This window comes from Chiloscyllium plagiosum, unplaced genomic scaffold (genome assembly GCF_037043375.1).
Source record: "Chiloscyllium plagiosum isolate Xiang-an unplaced genomic scaffold, Cpla_swu_hap1 HiC_scaffold_15, whole genome shotgun sequence".
Classification (NCBI taxonomy): Eukaryota; Metazoa; Chordata; class Chondrichthyes; order Orectolobiformes; family Hemiscylliidae; genus Chiloscyllium; species Chiloscyllium plagiosum.
The window spans coordinates 26,328,654-26,350,092 of record NW_028270153.1 but is presented as its reverse complement, the minus strand read 5'-3'; the positions used below and the strand labels follow the sequence as shown (position 1 = coordinate 26,350,092).

At 41.4% G+C, this 21,439-nt stretch overlaps 1 protein-coding gene across 7 annotated transcripts in view; it reads left to right on the top strand.

Annotated features, from left to right (window-relative positions):
- The window catches only part of LOC122560188 (uncharacterized), a 345,202-nt gene that overhangs the window by 149,046 nt on the left and 174,717 nt on the right, over nucleotides 1-21,439 (top strand). The window contains exon 1 of one of the 7 annotated variants that reach the window (XM_087994828.1): nucleotides 3,840-4,193. The exons of 5 other annotated variants lie outside the window; for them this stretch is intronic. The gene's annotated coding sequence lies outside the window, so the exon portion shown is untranslated. Of the gene's footprint in view, nucleotides 1-3,839; nucleotides 4,194-11,647; nucleotides 11,798-21,439 lie in introns of those variants that run through there. One more of the 7 variants, XM_087994825.1, reaches the window with a different exon arrangement.

Below are 21,439 nucleotides of genomic sequence, written 5' to 3'. Positions count from 1 at the left end.
CACTGGACCTTTAAATATTTGTTTAGCAACTTTATGCTGGGCCACAATCAGAGGCCTAGCTTGAGATTCCATTGAGTCACCTTGGTCTGCTGTTGGTAGTCATTGGCTGAAACAGAAGACTTACTGCTATTATGAATGGAATAAAACCAACAGTGCTTCCGTAATTTTATTAATTTGAATGTTGGAGCCAGTCGACTGTCTATTGTTGACCTATTATAATGCATTGGTCAGATCGCACTTGCATTAAAGAGCACAACTTTAGGTCAGTGTGATTTATAGGGAGCAGTAGTGGGATTTAGAAGTCCAAGAAGAGCTACAACATTTTCCATTTACATTCTTTATGTAAAGAAATGAACATGAGAATAGGATTGTACAAATGAATAATGTTGAGCAATTAAGAGGAAGATTGAATATTTGAATGTTTGCCTAAAGTTGAGAAAGTTCAGATAGGTTTGTCATTGTGCACATCCAGTTTTAGTGCACTAAAAGGAACAATTCATAGGATTGACATGTTGTAAGAGAGGTTGTAATTTTAAGATAGGGCAAGTCTATAGAAAAGCAAGGCTGTAGGCAGAAGGGAGAGAGTGAGGACTGCAGATGAGTTAAGTCTGGTGCTAGAAAAGCACAGCCAGTCAGGGATAATCTACGTTTTGGGCATAAGCCCTTCATCAGGAATTCTAGGCTCTAAGGGTGGTGATCAAGACTAGGGTGGGCCTCCAAGCAGAGAACTCGAGGCTGTAGTGGCAGGGTATGTTGTAGGGCACAGTGTGTCCTGGACAGACGCTCCCTTCCTTCCGTTTTTGAGTACCCTGTCCCTAGAGATGGGAACTCTTACAAATACACCCCAAACCCAAAATGTTGCTAGACGTGTGGCTGTTGAGGGTGATGGGTGATATGTGGAAGGCATGGGTGCTAGGTGAAATGGGTGGTGCTCTAGGCGAGAGATCCAGTCTCCAGGCAGGTAGGGGGGATTCTAGGTGGAAAGCTCTGGGTTCTAGGGAGAAGGAGCACAGGCCTAGTTGGCAGGGTTGGTGCTCTAGGGAAGGGGGAGGAGGCAGGTTAAGAGGCAGTAAGCGTAGAGCTTTAGGAGGGGGCAGGGCTCTAGGTGGAAGGCACAGCCCTCCATATTCTGGATCAGTAATGAGCTGAGGGAAAAGTCCAGGTTTACAGAGAGAAATGTGTATGAAAAGGGAAGATTAAGTTGTTACATATTAAATGGTATGGAAAAGTAAAAGGCGGGCATCTACACCAAGGTAAGTGTGGTATAATGCAAGTCATGATCGTGTAACTAATCTTGACTCTGACATGAGAGAAAACTTCACTCTGGAATGAACATATGAAGACAGATCTTGGAGAGCTGTATTTAACAAGCTATTACAAACAGACATTGTGAAGGAATGGGATTGTTCATAAGGATTGAAAATCCTTACTTGGAGATGAGCAGCAAGCAACTTTCGGAACAGCACATGCTGACACAGTCTAAGGTACTGCAGATTGCAATGGTTCTTAAATGTCAGAAAAAAATCTGTGTTCTTCTCCTGCCTTTTCCCCATAACTCTGTTAATGCCAGTGGATCATTTCTCAGAGCTACTAAGTCATAGTGCAAATTAGTTCCTTGCTAGGTGGTGCCAGTTTGGATAATGGACCAATTGAATTATGAACAGGATAAATTTTAAAAATAGTGTTCTATATTTTGGATTACATAATGAGTGAGCTAACATTGCCTTGATGGAATGGATGGCCCAAAATTATGAAGCACAATTTGTGACATCATGGTAGGCACAGACATGGTAGCTTGTTCCTTTGCTGTACTGCTCCATTTTCTAGCGATGCTGTCCTAGTATGAGCTTGAGAATTGAGACTGCAGCATTTTCTTCGCTTGCATTTGGAAATGGTTTTATGACTCTTTTAGGTGCTGGAAGTTTGGAACTAAAGGAAAATGGGAGGTACTGGTTTATCTGTAACATACGATCTGATAAAACCGGTGACTGGCAACTTTCATATTCGATTTCTGATCATCTGATTTTACTGATCACTTACCATCATGGGCAGCACCGTGGTTAGCACTGCTGCCTCACAGCGCCAGGGACCCGGGTTCAATTCCTGCCTCTGGCAACTGTCTGTGTGGAGTTTGCACATTCTCTCCCTGTGTCTGCATGGGTTTCCTTCGGGTGCTCCGGTTTCCTCCCATAGTCTGGTTTCCTCCCAGGTTAGTTGAATTGGCCATGTTAAATTGCCCATAGTGTTAGGTGAAGGGGTAAATGTAGGGTTGCTCTTTGGAGGGTAGGTGTGGACTTGTTGGGCTGAAGGGCCTGTTTCCATACTGTAAGTAATCTAATCATTTATCAAAAGATTCCTCTTTGTATAATTTTAATGCCAGTACAGTCTGTATTACTAGCTCTTGGTATTTACTTGCGTTTTCATTAAACATTATTGGACAAAACTTTGTACGGTCATTGCATGTAAGAATTGCCAAATATTCAAGAAGGATGTGAACTCATTGGAAGCAGTTCAGTGTTTACCAAATTAATGCCTGGAATGGGCAGGTTATGTTTGAGTGGCTGGACAGCTAAGCTTAAGTCCATTGAAGTTGAGTGAGAAATCTGCTAACGTGTGTAAGATCTTGTAGAGTCTTGGCAGAGTAGATGTAGAGAGGATGTTACCTCCCATGGGAAAATCTAGAGCTTGCAGTCACTGCTTTAAAAACAAGGTGTCGGCCATTTGAAACTGAGCTGAGGTGATAGTTTCGTCTTCTGTGCGCCTTTGGAACTTCATTCCTGAAAAGGTGGCAAAGTATTTGAATATTTGTAATCCAGAAGTGGATAGTTGTTTGGCAAGCTCCAAGTGGGTGAAAGGTCATTTGAGGTTAGGTGGGAATTGAACTGTAGAGCAGGAGTAAGAAATTAAACCAATAGCTGGAAAAACTCTGCAGGTTTGTGCAGAAAAAGCAATGTTAATGTTTCAGCTGTGATGACCCTTCAGAACTGATTGTAGCTAGGGAACAGTGGTACTCAGCGCACCTGATCATCAGCATGAATACCACTTTTTCGCTAGACTTGAAGCATTAACTGTTTTCTCTCCATAGATGTTATCAAACCTGCAGAGTTTCTCCAGGTTTTTTGTTTCAAATCTTCAGCCTCTGCAATTCATTGTTTTATTTTAGGTCCGAGAAATTGCTTCCAGCTGGATGCTGTACAGTTAAAGGCATATTTCAAGTTCTCAACACAGATGGCAGGCAACTTGGCTTGAGTTACAGAAACAGTTCTCCAAATACTGTCATTTAATGAGTTGGTATCAGAAATGTGGCAGATTGGAATGGTGTTTCTGAAGCTTGCTTACAATGTTTCAAAGTGAAACATTGACAATTAAACTTTTACCAGAATTGGAGATAAATTGACAGATCTACATTACTTTTGTTCCTGCTGCAAAGTTGATGGACCTTTTTCAGTCAGCGAACATCTGCTAGGCTAGTGAAGAGGAAGCCAGCGTGTGTGTGTGTGAAACGCACATCTCCTCCTCCTCCCCCACCCCAGTGCTCTGCCCATGATGAAAGGTGACGAGGCACATGTGTTCCAGCTGTGTTTGGGCAGGCTAAATGTTTCCAAGCCTATCTACATAATGTAAAGCAAGTTTAAATCTACTTAACCCAGACTGTTTGGTGGAGATAGTCTTCTACTATTAAGGATTTTCAGACTGGAAATCTATTTATGGCCTAAATTCTAATCCCGTTCTGGGACTGTAATTTTAATCTTTCCTTCAGCAGGTGATTTCAGTTGCTCTCACCAGTGTGATAAGAGTCTTTTGTGTTGGTGAAACACTCATCTAAAGGTGCCTTCACTGCATGTTTTCAGCATTTCTGTTTTAATAGAGGGATTTCCTGCTCCTGTGTATTGCTTTGCTGTCAACATTTAAAAGTGCACAGCTGCTCTCCAGGGCTTGTCTTTGAAAATAGAAATGCAAAATTGAAAAGATGTTCCTCGATAATTTCGCTTGTACTACAGAAAGTAATTAATGGAGGAAGACCCTTGTTTCTTAGCAGGGCACCTTCAGAGTGAGACGGAATCCAGGAAGAATGAACCTCACGGAGCAGCTGGTTGTGCAGAGATGTGCCAAAAAGTTCCTTTTGATTTTAACTAACTAAAAGTAAGCAGAATTCAGGTGGACAGCGAAAAGAATCTGAAGGATGGAAAGAGGTCAGTAAAACAGACTGATATGTTACCCCTCAAATGCAATTATAAATTGGCATCAGCATTAATTACTGGTCGAGCCAGTTAGCTGGATGCCTGGTTTGAGATGCAGTGGCACCAACAGTGTGGGTTCAATTCCCATACCAGCTGAGGTTACCATGAGGTACCACCTTCTCAACCTCTCCCCTTACCTGCAGTGAGAGACCCTCTGGTTAAACCACCACCAGTCATCGCTGAAATGAGAGCAGCTCTGTCATAGTCCCAGAGGACCAATGTTATCTTTCATTCTTGCACAACGTTTAATTTATCATTAATTTATGGAGTCTAACTGTTTAGCCAAATCAGAACTAAAATCCAGATTAATCAAGAATGCTGGTTTCCTGCATTTTGAATATTTTGGTCTGACTGTTATCCAAATTAAAATCTAATAACTGGAAAGGTCATTCAGCCTGAAACATTTAACTGATTCCTGTTCACAGATGCTGCCAGACCTACTGAACACTTCAAGCAATTTGTTTTTGTTTCTGACTTACAACATGGTCAGCATGGGGGTGCTGGACCGACAGCCTGTTTCCTTGCTGTACATCTGTGACTCAATGATTCGGAGACAGGAGTAGGCCATTTAGCCTCTGAAGGCGAAAGTGAGGACTGCAGATGCTGGAGATCAGTAAGCTGGTTGCCTGGTTTAAGATGCAGCTGGAGATAAGAGTCAAGATTAGAGTGGTGCTGGAAAATCGCAGCAGGTCAGGCAGCATCTGAAGCAGAAAAACCGTCGTTTCGAGCAGGAGCCCTTCACCGGGTTTCCACAAGTACTACTTCTGTTTTGTGAAAACATGCTTCATGTTTTCACTCCCAAGTAGCTAGGTCTAATTCTATGATTGTGTTGCTTTTGGCTTCTCCACGAGTGGAAATAGTTTCTTTTTGTGCACTCTACTGAATCTCTAAATGCCACATTGCCCAATTTAACTCATTTCACTCTTTTGGCGATGTTTTGTGAAATGCCAAGGTTCAGTATGGTTCTACAGAATACAACCTCTTCCCTTAAATTCTATGTAGCATTGTATTACTCAACAGCTGATCAAAAATGGCAATGCCTGTTTCTCCAGGGCTAATGCCTGTTTCTCATCTTCTGGTTGAGAATTAAGTGTGTAATTTCTTGACTGATACTTCAACTGTAAAGCTATATTGTTTACTAAATGTTTCTTTTTAATCTGCAAGTTAGAGCAAGATCCCAAATTGGTTATTCATGGCATTAGCTGCTATACTTTGTTCTTTGTGTTGGTTATGTAGCTGCAGCTAACACGATTGCTGGAACAGGAATTAACAAGACCTGCTATTTCCTGTCCAATAGAATAACCACTAAGTTAATATAATGTAACACTGGAGCTCTGGCTATCAATGTCTTGGAGGTTGGGTGGGGATTTTCTGTGGTTTCTCTCAAACTTTGTGTGGATTTATTGTTGTATATTTGCACAGAAAGCTCTAAATAAACAAAATTCATTGCATGTTTTGTTTATTTAGTTAAATTGTATCAGTGTTAGAAAAGCTGGTCCCTTTGAGTCAATCAGAGCTGTTCTAGAATGATTAAGAGCAGGTAATGTTCACTTAAGAGATGGGTTCTCTCCTGATTTGTGAAAAACTCCATGAAAGCTGGTATCCTGTCACCAAGCTACTCTTTATTTAGATGTGCATAATGCATGATGTGGACTCAGCTATTGGAGTGAACAGAAACCTAATACTCCTGTTTGTTTTTTTTTTCCCCACACTACTGCCTAACTGCGTACTCCTGTTTTATATCTGTTAGCCAGGGTTCCCAGATTGGACTGGGTTAACAGCTCCAATCAAGACCTCCTACTCTATTTCACTTAAGTCCACAACATCCCTCCTGTCTCAGTCCTGGAAAGTAGGATGAAGGGCTTTTGCCCGAAAAGTCGATTTTTTCCTGCTCCTCGGATGCTGCCTGTTCTGTGCTTTTCCAGCACCACTCGAATCTAAAATGCTGTTTTTACATGCCAAATCCCACTCTCTTTGCCACTGAAATAACTCCATGAAGGGTGGTCTCCTGTTGCTAAGTCACCCTTTATTTATGGACACAAAAATAGAAATTGCTGGAAAAACTCAGCAGGTCTAGCAGTATCTGTGAAGAGAGATCAGATTTAATGTTCTGGTCCAGTGACTCTTCCTCACAACTGATGGTAGTGAGGCAAATGTAATTGCTTTAATTTAGAAGTTGGGGGTCAGGGGATGGAGTAAGGGGTAAACAATAGGTTGAGGTGGGGATAGAACCCAAAGAAAGTGAAGAATATTTGGACAGGCAAAGGAGTGGATAATGATCTAGCTCGGAGGGTGAATAGCTGTTAATAGAAACTGTTAGTGGCTAACAATGGGTTGTGTGTAATGGCAGATGTGACCACAAGGCCTCCTGTGGGGGTGGAGGCTAGGACATAGCATTCAAAATGCTTTTTTTAAACATATGCACAGTATGTTACATGGACCCAGCTAGCTCAGAACTGGCTCCTCGAGTGAACAGAATCCTTTACCTTCCTGGTTATGCAATTTGAGAAGATTTGTAGCTTAGGTAGGGGTTCTGGTTGTAAGTTTGCTCGCTGAGCTGGAAGGTTTGTTTTCAGGCATTTCGCCACCATACTAGGTAACATAATCAGTGAGTCTCCAGTGAAGCACTGGTGTTATGTTGTGCTTTCTAAATGTGTCTTGGTTTCTTCAGTGATGTCGTTTCTGGTTCTTTTTCAGAGGATGGTAGATGGGTTCCAAATCAGTGTTTATTGATGGAGTTCTGGTTAGAATGCCAGGTGTCTCGGAATTCTCGTGCATGTCTGTTTAGTTTTTTGTCCTAGGATAGAAGTGTTTTCCCAGTCAAAGTGGTGTCCTCCTTTGTCTGTCTGTAAGGGTACTCTTGATGGTGGGTTGTCCAGTTGGTGGCTCTGGATGTAGGCTTGCTCACTGAGCTGGAAAGTTCATTTCCAGACGTTTTGTCACCCTTACTAGGTGACATCTTCAGTGGGCCTCCAGGCGAAGCACTGCTGCTGATTCCTCCTTTCTATCCATGTTTGGGTTGGTGATGTCATTTCTTTTTCTCAGGCAGTGGTAGATAGCTAGTTGGTGTTCATGTATCATAGTGTCTAGTTTTCTGCCTGTTTGTCTGATGTAGTATTTGTTACAGACCTTGCATGGTAATTTGTAAATGGTATTCGTTTTGCTGGTTGTTTGTATTGGATCCTTTAGGTTTGTTACATATTGTTTTAAGTGCGTTGGTAGGTCTATGGGCTACTATGATGCCAAGGGGTCTCAGTGGTCTGGAATCCATTTCAGGGATGCCTTTTATGTAAGGAAATGTGGGCTAGAGTTTCTGGGTGCGTTGTCTGCTTGTTTGAGTTTGTTGAGAAATTTAGACTGTTTATTGGATACCTGTTCTTCCTGAGTACGCTGCATAGGTATCTTTCCTCTGCTGTTTGTAATTCCTGGATGCTGCAGTGAATTGTGACATGTTGAAATGTCCTGATGCTCAGTTTGTGGGTGCTGGGATGATTGCTTCTGCAGTTGAGTATTTGGTGTGTTGTTTTTTCTGTAGATGCTGGTTTGAAGTTCTCCATTAACTGTTCGTTCTACTGTGACATCTACGAATGGGAGTCTGTTGTCATTCTCCTCTTTTTTTTTTTGTGAATGTTACGCCAGTTAGGATATTGTTGATGGTGTTGTAAGTTTCTTATTTGTTCCATTTTGTGTTGACAAAGGTATCATCCATGTAGTGGACCCAAAGTTTGGGTTTGTTAGTTGGGAGGACTGCTTGTTCCAGTTTCTGCATTATGAATATTGGTGATCCCATGAGTGTTCCATTAATTTGTTTTTTAGGTCTTGTTATGGAATGTGAAGTGGGTGGTGAGGCACAGGTCCACTAGCTTGAGGATGTTGTCTTTCCTGATGAAGTTGGTGCTGTCTGGTGTTTGTGTCCTTGGTTCTTCTAGAAGTGCAGTCAGTGCTTCTTTGGCCAGATTGATAGTTAATTGATGTGAACAGGGCTGTAACGTCAAAGGACACCATTATTTCGTCCTTTTCTCTTTTGGTGTCATTGGTGTTCACGGACTCTTGGGTGGAGTGGCAGGAGTATTCCGGTGGGTATTTTAGTTTTCGGTGGAGTTCCTTGACTAGTCTGTATGTCAACATTTCAGGTGAGACGATGGGTCTGAGGGGTGGCCCTGGTTTGTGTACTTTAGGTCTTCCGTAGAAGCAGGCTGTTATGGATCCATCTGGTTTCATTTTTGACATCTTGTCTTGTTTGATTGTCCTGATTTTCTGAAGCCTTTTTGATGTGAATGTGACATGGTTTTCTGGTTGTAGGGTCGGGTCTATCACCACCACTTAAGTGTCAGTATCTGCAAGGACTGACTTGACTGACTTGACTGACTTGACTGACTTGACTGACTTGACTGACTTGACTGACTTGACTGACTTGACTGACTTGACTGAGATTAGATTCCCCTACAGTGTGGAAACAGGCCCTTTGGCCCAACCAGTCCACACCAATCCTCCAAACAATAACCCACCCAGACCCATTCCCCTCTATTGCACCTAACACTATGGGCAATTTAGCATGGCCAGTTCACCTGACCTGCACATCTTTGGACTATGGGAGGAAACCGGAGCACCCGGAGGGAAACCCGTGCAGACACTAGGAGAATGTGCAAACTCCACAGTTGCCCAAGGCTGGAATCTAACCTGGGACCCTGGAGCTGTGAGGCAGCAATGCTAACAACTGAGCCACCGTGCCACCCAGAAAGATTACAATTTTGTCTTTTTCGTGGGCTTTCCTTTCCTGCGTGTTGTGTTCCCTTCCTTTTTCCTGCTTTAGTGTTGGTATAAACTTCTTTGTATCTGACAGCCAGGGCTCCCTGATTGGACCAGGTTAACAGCCCCATTCAGGGAACTCATAGTATGACCTCCACATAGCTGACCTTTTTACAATCGCTACACTGGACTTTCCGTCTGACCATGGAAAAGGTGGAGATGAGAAAGATGGAAACTCCTCTGGCTGAAGTTGTAGATTTACAACAATATCCTTGCACATCTTTGAACAATTTTGGCTGCCTTATTGAACATGCAAATATCGGTCAGTTAAACCAGCTATTGGTGAAGTTAGATGAATCAAAAGATTTATCTAACCAATAACATTCAACACTCTTTAAATTCTTCATAGTGAGGATAATGGAATTCGTTTGGATAGGTTCCAAAAACTGAAGAAGCTTTTCAACACTCGCTAGGATATGTTTTCAATACTGACTAATGCATTGACTTTATATGGGACTTAATATTTCAGTTTGCATTAATACAAAGCCAAAATTTCTCAATTGACCTATAATTCTCTGAAGTGAATTATTGTTGCCTATTATTAGTCAGATGTACAGCATGGAAACAGACCCTTCAGTCCAACCCATCTATGCTGACCAGATATCCCAACCCATTCTAGTTCCACCTGCTAGCACCCGGCCCATATCCCTCCAAACCCTTCCTATCCATACACCCATCCAAATTAAACGTTGCAATTGTACCAGCCTCCCACTTCCTTTGGCAGCTCATTCCATACACATACCACCCTTTTGTGAAAAAGTTGCCCCGTAGGTCTTTTATATCTCCTCTTCCACACACACACACACACACACACACCCTATGCCCTCTAGTTCTGGACTCCCCGACCCCAGGGAAACGACCGTCTATTTATCCTATCCTATCCACGCCCCTCATAATTTTGTAAACCTCTATAAAGGTCACCCCTTCAGCCTCTGATCCTTCAGGGAAAACAGCCCCAGCCTCTCCCTATAGCTCAAATCCTCCAACCCTGGCAACATCCTTGTAAATCTTTTCTGAACCCTTTCAAGTTTCACAACATCTTTCCAACAGGAAGGAGACCAGAATTGCACGCAATATTCCAACAGTGGCCTAACCAATATCCTGTACAGTTGCAACATGACGTCACAACTGGTGTACTCAATACTCTGACCAATAAAGGAAAGCGTACCAAATGCTGCCTTCACTATCCTATCTACCTGCGACTCCCCTTTCAAGGAGCTATGAACCTGCACTCCAAGGTCTCTTTGTTCAGCCACACTCCCTTGGACCTTACCATTAAGTGTATAAAGTCCTGCTCAGATTTGCTTTCCCAAAATGCAGTACTTCGCATTTATCTGAATTAAACTCCATCTGCCACCCATTGGCCCATCTGGTCAAGATCTTGTTGTAATTGGAGGTAACCCTCTTCGCTGTCCACTACACCTCCAATTTTGGTGTCATCTGCAAACTTACTAACTCTACCTCTTATGCTCACATCCAAATCATTTTATGTAAATGAAAAAAAGTAGAGGACCCAGCACCGATCCTTGTGGCACTCCACTGGTCACAGGCCTCCAGTCTGAAAAACCACCTCCACCACCACCCTGTCTTCTACCTTTTTTGAGCCAGTTCTGTATCCAAATGGCTAGTTCTCCCTGTATTCTGAGAACTAATCTTGCTAATCAGTCTCCCATGGGAAACCCTGCGGAACGCCTTACTGAAGTCCATGTAGATCACATCTACTACTCTGCCCTCATCAATTTCCTTTGTTACTTCTTCAAAAAACTCAATCAAGTTTGTGAGCTATGATTTCCCACGCACAAAGCCATGTTGACTATCCCTAATCAGTCCTTTGATTTTTAACTGTGAGCCTGAGTGCAGAATTCATCTTTTCATTCACTTCTGTCACGCTTCTTAATATTTCACTTGCAGATGACATCTTTATTGGAGTAAAGGGTTAAGTGTTAATTTGAGCATTTGGTCCATAATATATAATGAGAACATTTAAAAAAAAACATCTGATATTAATTTCTAGCTCAAGGTGTGTTCATTTTGGTAAAATGTTTGAAAAACTTAGCAAATGTTTATTAATGTAAAAATTGCTCATTTATTGGTCATTTGGAGGAGTTAGACTGGGGTGGACAAAGTTTAAAAAATCACGCAACACCAGGTTATAGTCTAACAGGTTTATTTGGAAGCACTAGTTTTCAGAGTGCTCTGAAAGCTAGTGCTTCCAAATAAACCTGTTGGACTATAACCTGGTATTGTCATTTATTAGTGTTTGGTTTAATAGGTTCAATAAGCAAAGCTGCTATTTATTTTCATAATCCAGTTTCACGTTTCTCTGTCAACATTTCATTATATTTGCACAAGTCTTGTGCTTTGTTAGTTTGTAACTTCTGAGATATTATCCTTGTCTTTAACACTTTTATTTGGAGAGTTTCTCAGTACACTTTGCGTATTATGTTTCATTATTTCATCTAATCCATACTTCCATCGTAGCACTAGGTTTTTTTTCTAACATTGCTCAGTAATTGGACATGGTGTAGAGCTGCTTAACCAGTTAGTACACTATAGCTCCTCCCATTCACTTTAGGGTTTGGAGTTTCAAGAGATGCTACGGGTTGAGGCATCTGGTGCGGGCACCGCCTATTAAATTAATTTTTGGCGTGCAGAAACATTCCGAAGTTAATAGAAATTGAACGAGCTGTCGTCAATTTTTTTAATGAACTGTGATATATGTGAATGTCGAGTCCTGGAAAAGTCATGTAAGTGCTGTTTTGTTTGAGCTGCTGCCAGCCTTTAAAGGCAGTTCTTCAAAATGTAGTCTCATTGCTGGGTTTGGAACGAGGATCTTACTGGCACTTATCCCTCTGTCAGGTTCTTCTGTGTCGGGGAAGGCTGGTGGGTGGCAGCTGGAGGAATTCAATGTTGCTCATGTAGATTTTCACCAGAAATTTAAACTGAGGAATGTGCTCTTGACTTTATATATCACTGTTTTATTTTGGAACAAAGGTTAAATGAGTAATGTTACTGTTGCAGCAGGTGACACAAATTTACACAACACTGGTTGATGCAGAAATCTCAGCTTCATTCCAACCTGTCCCTTTCATTTTGGTTTACTGCATTTTCAGCCTGAAACATTTGTACTGGAGTAATTCTGTCAACATGTTGCATTATACAGTGTCATATTTGCTTTGCTTCCTGAGTTTGTGTACTTCAGGCTTCTCACAGCTCTTACAATATAAAGAGTTACTAAAACATTGGTCAGCAGGCAAGAATAAATCCAGGCCTCTAATGGATGAAGCCTATCTGTTCTATCCAAGAGTTTTTTACTGTCTCTTTTTATTGTGCGCTTTTCAAAATTATACTTCCTACAAACTACAATTCTTTTTGATGGAGCTTTTACTAGTTGATATGATATTACGACCAGTTTCTTGTAAAACCTTGTCTGTCTTTACCAGATTGAGTGAAGATTTTGTGAAACATGTACAGTACATTGTTATCTTCAAGTCACATAGAATTGGCTACATGCATATGAGGCAGTTTTACAGCAATATCTGAGACCATCTTTTCTGACAACATGCAAACATATTTACTTTCATTGTGACCTATATTGATCTGAACCTTTACGAACTAACTTGGTCCCAACCCCCCAAAGAAGTAGCTGTAAAGGCAAAGCACATATTAACTCTTAATAAAATAAGCGATTGTTTCAGACATACCATGCCAGGAACAGATATAAGTTTCCATTGAATAAATTTGCATTCTTCCTGTTACCACGCGATTGTGTAATTAGGATATGTTTTAATTGCAACAAATGCAGGTTGTTCCTTACGTGACTTGTTTTAGTTTTGAGGCAGTTATATGCTCTGACACCCAATTTTGGAATTTTAGAAAGTCAAGTCTGTTTTATTGATGAAGTGTTTTGACTCTTATATGGCTGAGGTTAGCTTGAGAAAACAGACTGTGTGTATAATGGCAAATGGTGGCCGTTCTTTGAAAACCTGATTCTGTGTCTGTCTGTCTGTCTGTCACCCATGGATTTAGTAATATATCGTGGTGAGGAGAATGCAATTATTCAAACAAAATAACCAGAATTAATTGGAAACACCCAGATTGGGAAGCATCTGTGGAGAGGAAAGAGATCGTGAGGCAATTTTAGGCACCTTCTCCTGACCGGGTTCGTGTCAGGAGCTCCTAACCTTGAGGACTTTTTGACCGCACCTACTTCTGAAAATGCGAGTGTTCTGTTAAATTTTGCCAAATGCTCCACATTCCCAGATATTTGGATTCCTCATTTGCTGTTTCACACTCCTGCCTTGTAAATATTGGGGCCAGCTTCTCTGATCAATGTATACTGTTGCTACTGGAAATTGCAAACAGGTCAATGTGTTCACAATGCTACCATTATGAAGTTGTATAAAGCTAGTTTGCATGTAGTCTTATGTTTCACATTTGCAAGAGTCAAAGGTAAAGAGGAGAAAGATGAGGAATGTAGAAGCTGGAGAGTCAGAGTTGATAGAGCATGGCATTGGTTATGCTTTTCCCAATCCGGTCTGAAGAAGGGTTATGCCCAAAAGGGCGACTGTCTTGCTCCTCTGCTGCCTGACCTGCGGTACTTTTTCCAGCTCTACTACTCTGAAGTCAAGAGGAAAACAGAAAGGCAGTCACTTAAGGTTATTTTGTTTCTCATCTAGAGCAGGGAAAATCTTAACATATATCCCCACTTTTTCAAACATTGGCTGCTGTTGGAATGTGCTTAGTCTGTGACATCAGGTACATGGCACTGACTCATTGTGAGCAGCACCATTCAAGGTCATCCTGAAGTGTTGCGATAACATAATTCAAATTATATTCTGGCAAAAGTTTAGTGGTATCCATGATTAATAATGTATTCATTAATGCTGACGCCTTACAGTGAATGTTGCATTTCCCATGAATTTGATTCACTATTTCAAATATTCTCCAAGTTCTGGGTGCTTTTTTTAATCAGTTAAAAATAACAAGCCGAATCTGCTAAAAATAGTGCATGAATCAAGCTTTTATGTTTCTGGCAAAAACTTCATTACTGTTAACTCAGGGATATTTTTGTCAAAATTATCAGGTGCCATTTGTGTTGACAGAAGTGTTTAAAATTTGACAGTCTCCCAATTCCTTCCTGCTGAATTTTCTCCCTGTGGGTTAATATTTACTTTTGTAAATGGCTGTGAATGTTAGATCAATTGGTAATTTACAGTAAGATTAATCGATTTTTAGTTAACCAGTGATATTAAGGGATATGAGCCAAAGCTCAGGTATATGGATATAGGTCCCATGAGCTCATTGAAGGGTCTATGTTCTGAAAACCAAAAGCCCAGAAACATTCAAAGATCCATTTTAAAAAAGGCAGCATGTTAAGCACTTGCAAACCACATTAACAGTCTCTGCAAAATGCTCATTAATTGCAATGTTATGACTATTGTCCCTTAACACACACAATGCTGTAATAAACGTGTTGATTGAGCATTGATGGTTTTATATGTGCTGACTGCCACTTCCTCTTTATTGACACCTGCTCCTTTGGTCCCTTGCCAATTTTCTCCCCTGAATGTGTTGATTCCTCATTGGCATATGGTTCCTCGAGAGTCTACCTCTACAGTGCCTCTTTGAAGCAGCTGTTATTGATGACTGAACCTTTCATGTTGAGTGTCAAGGAGCTACTTAGTGAGGGATAAGGGTGCAATTATGGCTGAGTCTGAATTGTCCTCTCCCAAAATAGTGTGCTCTTCCAGCAGGGGTTGCTGGATAATAGTACTCAATACAGACTGGTGTTCCAGCTGCTCACTGGATAACATGAGACACCAGGGAGCATTGACATGTTTTATTTGAGGAATTGCCCAGGACAATATTTTTGTTCATGGGATATATGTGTCATTGGAAGGACAAGCATTATCACCTTGGTGGTGAGCTGCTGCTGTCCATGTGATGTCGATGCATCCACACGCTGTTGAGGAACTCCATGATTTTTGATCCAGTGACTGGGACATGTGGTAATATCGGGTTTCATTACTTTAGCTACTAATTAATACTGTGTGCAGAATTGATTCCTAAAGGTGCTATAGCTGACTAACTTATTGGACCAAATGTGGAAGTGTGCCTTAGGCAATGAATACTACCTGATGCTGTGGATCAGGCCTAGCACAGCAGACCAATGAACAAAGAACATCTGTGCCTCCTTTCACCTGGATTCTATCTGATACCAGTGAAAGTTTGTGAGACGAGACTAAAAATAGTTCCCCACGGTTAAAAGGGTTTACGCATCCCGATTATCTCCAGTGGGAGTGGGTGGTTTTCCAGTGTCCGAAAGCAGGCAGCTTAAAATATTTCTGAGAAGAGAAGCATAATGTGGCTCAACCCCCCCCCCCCCCCCCCCCCCCCCATGCCATACACACAGGTCAACTGGGATGGTTGGGTTAGATTTGGAGTTGTGGAAGTGGTGATTAAAATTGTCCTTGCCTTTTTGGCATCTTCAGCATTTTTTTACTTGCTGATGTAAACACCGCTCTGATTGCAATTGATTGTCTGCAGTGAATGTCTTTTGCAAACTACAGTTTTCATTGTCACTTTTGCTCACCCATCATTATTGAAGAAAACAACTCAAATGTCTTCAGCTTTTGTCGTAAGTTCTTTGACCGATGAGACCCATTTATGTTCTGAATGAACAAGCACAGAGTAAGTAGTGAATTCTGGAGAAACCAGGTTGGCAGTTTCAATTGTTCAAGTGAAACTTCCACATCAGACAGTGTTCAACATTAGCAATCTGACAGCCCTCTTAGAAGGAGCTGCCGTATGGATCATTTCGCACCATGCTTTCTTATCTTGAACAACTTATTCTCACATGGCAATATCAATTTAGCACTGTTTCAGCATAGTTTTAAACATGCTTGTTGACCAGTATGATGAAAACATAAATAATTTCAGCATGCATTATGATACTGTCCTGTAACCTCCCAAGAACTCCAATGTCAGTTGGAGCCGAATCAATAAAACAATTTAGAAAAAAAATCTTTGTTCACTTTTACAGTGGTTTGTGCGGAGTCCTCATTTGTCTTTTCTTCCTCCTCCATCTTCCTCTCATGGTCCACCCTCCATGTCCCTGTTGGGCAAGAGTTGGAAGGCACTTGGTTGCACCTCAGCGATGAGCTGAGCAGCCAAGTCAAGACTTCCATCCATCCTCATTGAGCTGGCAGACTGTTCCCCAGGAGGGGCATGCACTGGTGTGCAGATGGTTCCAGGAGGTGACCACTCTTGCAGTATTTGGAAACATTACAAAGGATGCCATGACACTTCGGGTGGAGGCAATGTTGACAGAAGTTCACTTCCTGCAGGATTGTTCTCTTCGTCAATAACCTCCCCGCCTCCATTTCCACACTTGCATCCAGCGGAGGAGAGTTTTGGCAATCCTGTGTTCTGTCAGAGCAGCTTTATAGTTATCCCTGCCTCCAGCTCCTGCTCACTTGTGACTGGCTCATCATTTGGTGATTCAATTACTTGTGGAGGTTGTACTGAGGGACTGTTTCTGAGCTTATGGTTTGTGTGGCATGAGTTATATGGTGCTTCCTCAATGTGCGATGCCCTCTTGAAGAGTCTTCCTTTCCCAGGACCACCACCTCAGTGATGTGTGAAATTAAAGGCAAGATTTAGGGCTGAAAGGTTGAAACAAATTCAAAGCTGGTAAAGTGTAGATCATTCCAGTTTCAATGGCTGCTTACATAATTTCAACAGAAATTGTTTTTTGTGATATTCAACCCTGTCACCCAGTATCTGGAAGGCCTCATCTCCTCTTCACTGTGTTCTGAAACTCCTGTTCTCTCTGTCGCATTATCCTCCACAGCAGTCAGGGGTGACTATGGCTGGAGGACCACCCCAGTTCTTGCGCACTCCTGCTGGCATTCTGCACTGTCCAGAGCACTGAGAGAAAAGCAGGGTGCAAATGGGGAAACGGACTGTTTTGACTAGATGAGACAACATTAGAACTAGAATTCTAATCCGTACGATGTGGAAACAGGCCCTTCAGCACGACAGGTCCACACTGACCCTCTGAGGAGTAACACAAACCTGTTTCCCTACCCTATAATTACCCCTTACTAATGCATGTAGCCTACACATCCTTGAACACTATGGGCAATTTAGTGTGGCCAATTAACCTAACCCCCACATCTTTGATTTGTGGGAGGAAACTGGAGTACTGGAAAACCCACTCAGACATTGGAAGAATGTGCAAACTCGACACAGTCAGTCACTGAAGGCTGGAATCAAATGCGGTTCCCTGGAGCTGTGGGGCAGCAATGCTAACTAGAGCCACCATGCTGTACCAATGGATGATGTAAAGGATGGGTGTAAAATAACAACAATGTCAGTGAATGTCTGTTTAGGTGTTAGGAGGTGCCTCGAGAGGGAGAGTGCAGCAGGTGGAAACTCTAGAGCCCCGTGCAAGAGAAGATTGGGAAAGTTGTACTTGAGTTGGGGGTTGACATTTGTGCATGTTTCTCACCTTTCCCGCACTGATAAAGTCACTAAATATCTTTCTGTACTGCATCCACCAGTGAGGGACCACATCTGCTCATCTTCAACATGGTCTCCAGAGAACTGGGCCTTCCTTCCCCTTTGGGTTGCTATCTCAACTTCTCTATTGTTAATTACAAAATACTGCTATTCTGCCCCTTGCCAGGCTTCCTTTTAAATACTGAGGCTTCAACAGTTGGGTGCCAGTTCTGATTGCACCTGCATGTTCCACTGGACAACTTTCCGAAAACCAATTCCAAAACCTAGGATGCCGGTGGCTGCACTCTGTCGAAGAACCATGGAAAACTTGCTCCATGAACTTTGATTTCAAACTGGCCGCCTCAAATGTCTGAATTGTAAAATGCAGCTCAAAACAAAATGTATATAAAGTAGGTTTCCAGGTTCTGCTCATAATTGCCCCTTTCCCACTAGAAAGCTTTGATAATGTGCAAGTTCTGAAATCACATCCAAAGGATGTGTAAACTCACATCAATATTCTCAGAGCCGATTGTGTGTCTTTATTGGCTTATTAAAAAAGTATTTCTTTAACTTGGGAAAAGATGGTTATGTAAGAACTTTAGGAAACCTGATATTTTTTAGGTAAGGGATCTTGGTTGTACTTAACATTTACAAGGTCCTTTTGAAATGTGTTAATCCCTCCTGCAAATACTTGGCTGGAATTAAGTTTGTAAAAAGCTGCTTAAGAAATATCTGACCAGGATTCGGGTTGTACTGTATCAAAGTATTCACTATTGATTCAAGTTGACAGCATGTCAGATTAGTTCCTTGTACAGCAATGACTGTGGGCAAGATGTCATTAGATAACTTCATTTTCCAAAACAATTTAAGTCTGTGTAGTTATTTCTGTTGGTCAATATTAATGAAAAATAATAGTGTGGACATAAATCATCAAACCATATTCCACTCTGGGTTTTTGTCATCCACAAAATCGAACTGGAGAAAATCTACCTCAGCGTTTCTTTAATAGCTAGTAAGTGGGAGAGAAAATGTAAGTTTATTTGTAAAAGGGTTTGCACTACAGAATATTTTAAACACTTAAATTTTAAACATTTAAAAAAAAAAAGTTTTTCCTAATCAACTGTACAGAGGTAGGCCTTGAACCCAGACTTCCTGGTCTGAGGTAAGGACACCATCACCGTGCCACAAAAGCCTGCAATACTTCTGGTAATTGCTTTTCCAACAGTAAAGGCATTAAGCAAAAGATTAAGAAGGGACCAGTGGGTGTTGAAAAGCAAAGGCAAACTGTCAAGAGACTTGGTACAAAAGGCAGTGTAGTTTCTAAAGAGAAGGTTGTTGAAAGCAGTGATGCTGTGGTTGACAATAGGTGTTCACCTGTCTTTAATTTATTATTGTTTCTGGTATTTTCTCCCAGTGTCCATCTTTCTGGTTTTAATTTTAAATAGTCATACAGTATGGCAACAGACCCTTCGGTCCAACTCGTCCATGCTAACTAAGTTTTTTTTTTTCCCCAAACTAAACTAGTTCCATTTGCCTCAACCATTTGGCCCATTTCCCCCCTCAACCTTTCCTACTCATGTTTCTGTCCAATGTCTTTATATGTTGTAACTGTACCTGCATCTATCACTTCCTCTGGCAGTTCATTCCCTCTGTATGAAAAGGTTGCTCCTCCGGTCCCTTTTTAAATCTTTCTCTTCACACCTTAAAATATGCCCCCTAGTTTTGAACCTCCGTACTCTAGGGAAAAGACTGTTGATAATCACTTTATGCCCCTCAATGTTATTAACCTCCTAAGGTCACTACTCAACCTCTTAAGCTCTAGTGAAAAAAGCCCTACGCCATCCAGTCTGTTCTTATAACTCAAACATTCCACTCCTGGAAACGTCCTGGTAAATCTTTTACTGTAGCCACTCCAATTGAATAACCTTCCTGTAGCTGGGTGGCCACAACTGTACACAGTACTCAAGTGGCCTCACCAACATCCTGTACTACAACATGACATCCCAACTCTTACTTTCATTGCTCAGACCATTGAATATAAGTGTGCTAAACACCTTATCCACTTGGTCTACCTGTGATGCAACTTCCAATAATTATGTACCTGAGCCCCTAGGGCGCTCAGTTGTAAAACAGTACCCAGGGCACTATAATGAACTCTTCTGATGTGTTATGCCTAGGTTTGCTTTACCAAAATGCAAAACCTTGCACTTATATAACTTTAACTTCATCTGCCTGTCCTCTGCCAATTGATCAAGATCTCTTTGTAATCTTAAATAACCTTCTTCACTGACTATACCACCAATTTTTGTCATCCACAACTTTACTAAACATTCCTCCTAAAGCCTCATCCAAGTCGTTTATATAAATGACAAAACAGTGGACCCAGGATTGATTCCTGTGGGACACTGCTCTTAATAGGCCTCCAGTCTGAAAAGCCTCTCTCTCCTACTGTCAAGCCAGTTTTGTATCCAGTTGACAACAAGCTCTCCCTGAATCCCATGTGTTCTAACTTTACTAATTAGTCTACCATATGGAACCCTTATCAAAGGCTTTACTAAAGTCCATGGAGACAACATCTACTGTACTGCCCTCATCAATCTTTTTGGTCAAGTCCTCAGAAAAATCTCAATTTTGTGAGACACTATTTTCCACACACTCTCATTTATGCTGTCTATCCCTAATCATTCCTTGCCTCTTCAAATGCAAGTAAATCCTGTCTCTCAGAATTCCCTACAAAGCTTACCCACCACTGATGTTGGACTCACCATTCTATAGTTCCCTTGCTTCCCCTTATAGTCTATCAGGAATAAAGGAATAACATTAGCCACCTTCTGTTTCTTCTGGTACTTCACCCATGGGCTATAGATATTCGATCTTTCCTGGGGGCCCCACAAATTCAGTCCCAATATTGGACTGTTCTCAGGCCATCCATATTTATTTCCCCTAGCATCCATGTCTTTCTCCACAACACAAACTGATGCAAATTATTTGTTGAGTATCTCCCCTGTCTACCTTGGTTCCACACACAAATTACCTCGTTGATCTTTTAAGGGGCTCAATTCTCTTCCAACTTGCTCTTAATGTACTTGTACACTCTCTTTGGATTATCCTTAATTGTGTCTGCCAAGGCTTTCTTTTATATCCTTTTTTTTTTGCCCTCTTGAATACCCTCTTAAGGGTATCCTTACAACCCTTATCCTCTTAAAGATACTCACTTGATCTCAGTTGTCTAGACCTAACGTATGCCTAATTATTGTTCTAGGACACAGCCTCTATCTTTATGCATCCATTGTTCCCTCTGCTAAGCAGCCTTGCCCTCCAGTCTATCAGGAAGAAAATACCTCTGAACTCTCATTATTTCACTTTTGAGAGCATCCCACTTGCCTGTAAATATTCCTGCTGAATACCATCAATATTGGCCTTGACCCAATTTAAACTTGTGGATAAGGCCTTTCCTTTTGCACAACTATTTGGGTCACTGGTGTGAAAATGCCCCACTACTACCAACTCAGTTATTTGCAACGCCTTATTTCGTAAGAGGAGTTAAGTTTTACTCCTCCTCTGGTCAGCACATCCTACATATGAAAAAGAAGAAATCTTCTTGAACACTTCTTCAATCAATCAGAATAGTTCAAGTATAACTCCAAACTCTAACATTTTGTGCGCAAATGACATAGCAAATAAATTGATACAAAGATTTTGAAAACATCAGAATTAAAATGAGGCAACCCTCAACATTTTACATTTTCTTCATATTACAGAAAGACTCAATAAGCAAGACTTATTCAAGGACACACCCATTTGCAAACACCCCGCGACTGATAATATACATTGTATTCTTTCCATCCTGCATTGTCACATCTGGAGTTTTATTTATTCATTTA